The sequence below is a fragment of the Heptranchias perlo genome, chromosome 5 (genome assembly GCF_035084215.1).
Source record: "Heptranchias perlo isolate sHepPer1 chromosome 5, sHepPer1.hap1, whole genome shotgun sequence".
Classification (NCBI taxonomy): Eukaryota; Metazoa; Chordata; class Chondrichthyes; order Hexanchiformes; family Hexanchidae; genus Heptranchias; species Heptranchias perlo.
This window is the reverse complement of record NC_090329.1, coordinates 25,298,398-25,304,397: the sequence shown is the minus strand read 5'-3', so window position 1 is coordinate 25,304,397 and position 6,000 is coordinate 25,298,398. Positions and strand designations below refer to the sequence as shown.

Below are 6,000 nucleotides of genomic sequence, written 5' to 3'. Positions count from 1 at the left end.
TACTATTGACCCTTTACCCCTAAACCCCAATGTCATTTTACACTGCTCGCCACACCAAAAAACCTTAGGAAGAGCTTCTTTTAATTTGTTCCTGGGATGTAGGCGATGCTGGCATCGCCGGCATTTATTGCCCATCCCTAGATGCCTTGAGAAGGTGGTGGTGAGCCGCCTTCTCCTTGAACCACTGCAGTCCATAGGTTGAAGGTGCTCCCACAGTGCTGGTAGGTCAGGAATTCCAGGATTTTGACCCAGTGACGATGAAGGAATGGTGATATACATGCAAGTCAGGTTAGTGCGTGACCTGGAGTTGATATACTTAAGACCATAAGAATTTTTAAGAATAGGAAGAGGCCATTATATCAGCTGGGCAAGGTAGAACAGGACAGCCGGCACGGCAGGAGCAATTGGTGCCATCAGGAAAACGGGAAAAGGGAAATCGGATAAAGATTAATCAGCATCAGCCTAAAATATCAGCATGGTAATGGTTGCAATGAATAATTTATTCAAAGGAAAATACAGAAGGTATGATCAATTATCCCAATAGCTAATTCAAAGACTTATCAGAAGCTTGTTAAAGATAGCTGGAATTCATCATAATCAAATGCTACTGAATCAAACTTTATTAATCACCAGCTTTCGGAGATTATCCCCTTCGTCAGGTTCCCCTACAAGAGCAGGTCAGAGACTGGGTATTCTGCGGCGAGTGACTCACCTCCTGACTCCCCAAAGCCTTTCCACCATCTACAAGGCACAAGTCTGGATGAGTGCAACTCCAACAGTGGTCAAGAAGCTCGACAGCATCCAGGACAAAGCAGCCCGCTTGATTGGCACCCCATCTATCACCTTAAACATTCACTCCCTCCACCACTGGCGTACTGTGGCTGCAGTGTGTACCATCTACAAGATGCACTGCAGCAACTCGCCAAGGCTTCTTCGACAGCACCTTCCAAACCCACGATCTCAACCATCAGGTTCACCTGACGAAGGGGATAATCTCCGAAAGCTAGTGATTTTAAAATAAAATTGTTGGACTATAACCTGGTGTTGTAAGATTCCTTACATTTGTCCACCCCAGTCCATCACCGGCATCTCCACATCATCTTTATTAATCACATTCAGGGAATGCATAAGAAGGGTGCTCAGAATATATTTTTAGATTGTTTTTATTTCCCCTGTTTCATATATCACACACATTCTCTACAGCCACATTCAATGACAATTTATTTTTCTTTTCAGTACTATCATTTCCACAATTGATTCAATAACTGCTGTATTATCTAATGCAATGCAGAATGTTTTCCCTTTGCTGTGCCTTGTGTTATAACTGCATTTTTTGGATGATCTTTTTTTCTACATTTTTCAGTGGCTTTACTCAGTAACGGATGTCAAAACACCTCTGTCCTGATACTGAACACTGTGTTGGGGTGGGGGGAGGACGGGGGTGACGGGCTGAGGATGACTGAAGAGTATTTGTGGTTTGTTTCTATCCTGCCCTATTAATTTCACAGCAATTCATTTCTGGAAGTTAGCAACACTGACTAATTAACAGCCTCAATTTAAAGGAAAGGATTTGCATTTATATAAGAAATGAAAGACTTGCATTTATATCACGCTTTTCACAATCTCAGGGTGTTCCAAAGTGTTTTACAGCCATTGAAATACTTTTTAAGTGTAGTCACCGTTGTAATGTAGGAAACGTGGCAGCCAATGTGCACACAGCAAGATCCCACAAACAGTAATGAGATAAATGTACGTCCTTAATGTATTTGAAGAAGGGTCCACAGCTGAAATGTTAAGTGGATAGTGGTTAAATTACTGGACTAGTAATCCAGAGTCCTGGATGTACTCCAGAAAACATGAGTTTAAATCCCACCATGGCAGTTTGAGAATTTGTATTCAGTTTATAAAAAGCTGTTTTCAGTAAAAGTGGCCAAGCTGTCGGATTGTTGTAAAAACCCAACTGGTTCAATAATGTCCATTAGGAAAGGAAACCTACTGTCCTTACCTGATCTGGGCCTATAAGTGACTGTAGTCCCCCACCAACATGGTTGACTCTTAACTTCCCCCTGCAGTGCTGGGCCACTCAGTTCAGGACAACTAGGGATGGCCAGTAAATGTCAGCCTTGCCAGTGATACCACAGGGAGAACACATGCTGACTAACCTCAAAAGCAAAATACAGTGGATGCTGCAAATCTGAAATAAAAACAGAAAATGCTGGAAATACTCAGCAAGTCAGGCAGCATCTGTGGAGAAAGAATGAGTTAATGTTTCAGGTTAACGACCTTTTGTCAGAACTGGAAGAAGTTGGATGAGACGTAAAAGATCCCATTGCACTATTCGAAAAAGATCAGAGGGAAGTTCTCCCCAGTGGAAGTTCTCCGCAGTGTCCTGGCCAATATTTAACCCTCAACCCCTCCCCTTCCCTTCTTCTCCCCCTTTGCCTGGCTCTGTACTTGCTTAAAAATAGTTAAATCTTTAACATCTTCCAGTTCTGACCGAAGCTACATAAGTACATGAGGGAGAAAAGAATAGAAGGATATGCTGATATGGTTAGATGAAGAGGGGTGAGAGGAGGCTGATGTGGACCTATGGCCTGTCTCTGTGCTGTACATTCTATGTAATTCTCTGTAATAGTCCTGGGCTGGAGTGCTGTATAAGGGCGGGCGCATCATCTGGGGGTGAGCCTGTGCCGGGTTGGTGTTCCTAGTTTGGACAGCAGGAGGCGGCCGGTAGTTGTTGGTCCAGTGGGCCGTGGTTCCCACAATGCTCCTGTCGGCTGTTTGTACAATGCGGCGGGGCTGAGAGGGAGTGTTTAGCGCCGATTCCTCATTCAGTCCCCCGTCGCTTCCTATCGGTTGGGTTTTTTTCCCAAAAAATCAGCTTCAATTTTGCATCTACAGTCAAAAAACAAGGGTTACATATAAGGGGGGAAAAATAAAGATCTGACGCCTTTAAAGAAGCAGCACGTAAGTCATTTTCTTTTTCTATATCTAACGTTTTTGTGTTGAAGCCGGGCTGCGTGTTTGAGTGAGTCCCGTGTACTGGTGACCAGGTACGGGCCTGTGTGGGGAAACAGTCGGGGCTGTGAGCAGGGGGTGGAAGTCGTTACATCGGGTCCTTTTGCTGCTATATATCGGATACATTATCGGATACAGTGTTTGATACAATGTTGCGCCGAGGGTTTGCTGCTGTAGCGAGCCGGCTCCCGGGACACGGTCACGCTCCATTCCCTCGCTGTTCGCTGTAAAATGCACCCGATCTCTTGTCATGTTCTTTAACACTAACCGTTCCGGGCCTGGCCATTCTGATTTTGAGGTAAACTCGGAATCCGTGCTTATTTATTTTTTAAACTGCAGCGTGAATTGTGGCGAAATCACTTATTGGATTGTTTTACAGAATCGGTTTGCGTTAATGGCGATGTTTTTAATGTAAGTTTTAAGTGTAGATCGTGCCCGCAGGCAGACGAACCCAGTGATCGGTGATTTCCTTTATTAACTGATTCTTTCGTTTGGGTATATGATCACTTCAGGGCTGTGGTATCTCGTTAGCTAACTGTGGCGATATGGTCGATGGGAGTGACATGGTGCTGGTAGAGGTGGAGATGTGTCTACTTGCTGGGGCGACCAGGACTAGGGGCCATAAATATAAGATAGTCACTAATAAATCCAATAAGGAATTCAGGAGAAACTTCTTTACCCAGAGAGTGGTGAGAATGTGGAACTTGCTACCAGAAGGAGTAGTTGAGGTGAATAGCATAGATGCATTTAAAGGGAAGCTAGAAAAGTACATGAGGAATAGAAGGATATAGTGATAGGGTGAGATGAAGTAGGGAGGGAGGAGGCTGGTGTGGAGCATGAACATCAGCACAGACAAGTTGGGCGGAATGGCCTGTTTCTGTGCTGAACGTTCTATCAGAAGCTGCTGATGGCCCAGTTCAGCATTGCTCAGTATGCCTTTCCCCCGCCTCCAAATATGAACTAAGGAGCATGACCTCGTGGGAGGGAGTGGTTTTTTTGCTGGTTAAGGTCATTGCTGATGAACGTGCAGCATTCCATAGCTCCACAATCTAATGGCAACATAAATATTTTACTCAATGTCAAACCCTGGAATCAGTGAGTTGAATGAACTGGATCACTTAACCCATCAGCCCAGCAGTGACAGAGGTGGATAACACATAGGGGTTTATTTTTGTCAGCACATGTGTGTAGTGATACATAGATAATATACCAAACTTGGAGTACTGTCACAGTTCTGATCTCTATATTACAAAAAGGACATAGAGGCACTGGAGAAGGTGCAAAAAAGATTTACAAGGATGATACCAGAACTGAGAGGGTACAACTATCAGGAAAGATTGAACAAGTTGGGACTTTTTTTTTCTCTGGAAAAGAGAAGACTGAAAGGTGATCTGATGGAGGTCTTTAAAATTATGAAGGGGTTTGACAGGGTAGACATATAGGGAAGATGTGTCTCCATTTGTGGGGAAGACTAAAACTAAGAGCCATAAATATAAAAAAATCATTAATAAATCCAATAGAAAAATCAGGAGAAACTTATTTACCAAAAGAGTGGTGAGAATGTGGAACTTGCTACCACATGGAGTGGTTGAGGCGAATAGTGTGGATGCATTTAAGGGGAAGTTAGATAAGTACATGAGGGAGAAAGGAATAGAAGGTTATGGTGATAGGGTGAGATGAAGTAGGGTTGGAGTGGTGTGGAGCATGAACGTTGGCATAGACCAATTGGGCCAAATCTATTATTAAGGAAGTGATAACAGGGCACTTAGAACATCATAATATGATTAGGCAGAGTCAGCATGGTTTTATAAAAGGGAAATCCTGTTTGACAAATTTCTTAGAGTTTTTTGAGACTGTAACTAGCAGCATAGATAAAGGGGAACCAGTGGATGTAGTATATTTGGATTTTCAAAAGGCATTCGATAAGGTGCCACATAAAAGGTTGTTATGCAAGGTAAGGGCTCATGGAGTTGGCGGTAACATATTAGCATGGATAGAGGATTGGTTAACGGACAGAAAGCAGAGAGTAGGGATAAACGAGTCATTCTCAGATTGACGGGCTGTAACTAGTGGGGTGCCGCAAGGATCGGTGCTTGGGCCTCAGCTATTTACAATTTATATTAGTGACTTGGATGAAGGGACCAAGTGTAATGTATCCAAATTTGCTGATGATACAAAGGTATACAAAGGAAAGTAAGCTGCGACGAGGACACAGAGTCTGCAAAGGGATTAAATGAGTGGGCAAGAAGGTGGCAGATGAAATATAATGTGGGGAAATGTGAGGTTATTCACTTTGGTAGGAAGAATAGAAAAACAGAATTTTTTTTAAATGGTGAGAAACTATTAAATGTTGGAGACCAAAGAGACTTGGGTGTCCTGGTACAAGAAACACAAAAAGTTAGCATGCAGGTACAGCAAGCAATTGGGAAGGCAAATGGCATGTTGGCCTTTATTGCAAGGGGGTTGGAGTACAAGAGTAAGGAAGTCGTACTGCAATTGTACAGGGCTTTGGTGAGACCTCACCTGGAGTACCTTGTACAGTTACACTTGGTCTCTTCATCCAAGTCACTAATATAAATTTTGATCTCCTTATCTAAGGAAGGATATACTTGCCTTAGAGGCAGTGCAATGAAGGTTCATTAGATTAATTCCTGGGATGAGAGGGTTGTCCTCTGAGGAGGGATTGAGTAGAATGCGCCTATACTCTCTGGAGTTTAGAAGAATGAGATGGGATCTCATTAAAATATATAAGATTCTGAGGGGGCTTGACAGGGTAGAGGCTGAGAAGTTATTTCCTGGAGAATCTAAAACTAGGGGGCATAGTCTCAGGATAAGGAGTCAGCCATTTAAGACAGAGATGAGGAGGCATTTCTTCACTCAGAGGGTTGTGAATCTTTGGAATTCTCTACCCCAGAGGGCTGTGGATGCTCAGTCGTTGAGTATATTCAAGGCTGAGTTCGATAGATTTTTGGACTCTAGGAG

At 43.3% G+C, this 6,000-nt stretch overlaps 1 protein-coding gene across 2 annotated transcripts in view; it reads left to right on the top strand.

Annotated features, from left to right (window-relative positions):
- Nucleotides 1-2,781: 2,781 nt before the first annotated feature.
- Nucleotides 2,782-6,000, top strand: part of extl3 (exostosin-like glycosyltransferase 3) — an 83,510-nt gene continuing 80,291 nt past the window's right edge. For both annotated transcript variants that reach the window (XM_067984155.1, XM_067984154.1), the window contains exon 1: nucleotides 2,782-2,967. The gene's annotated coding sequence lies outside the window, so the exon portion shown is untranslated. The remainder of the gene's footprint in view (nucleotides 2,968-6,000) is intronic.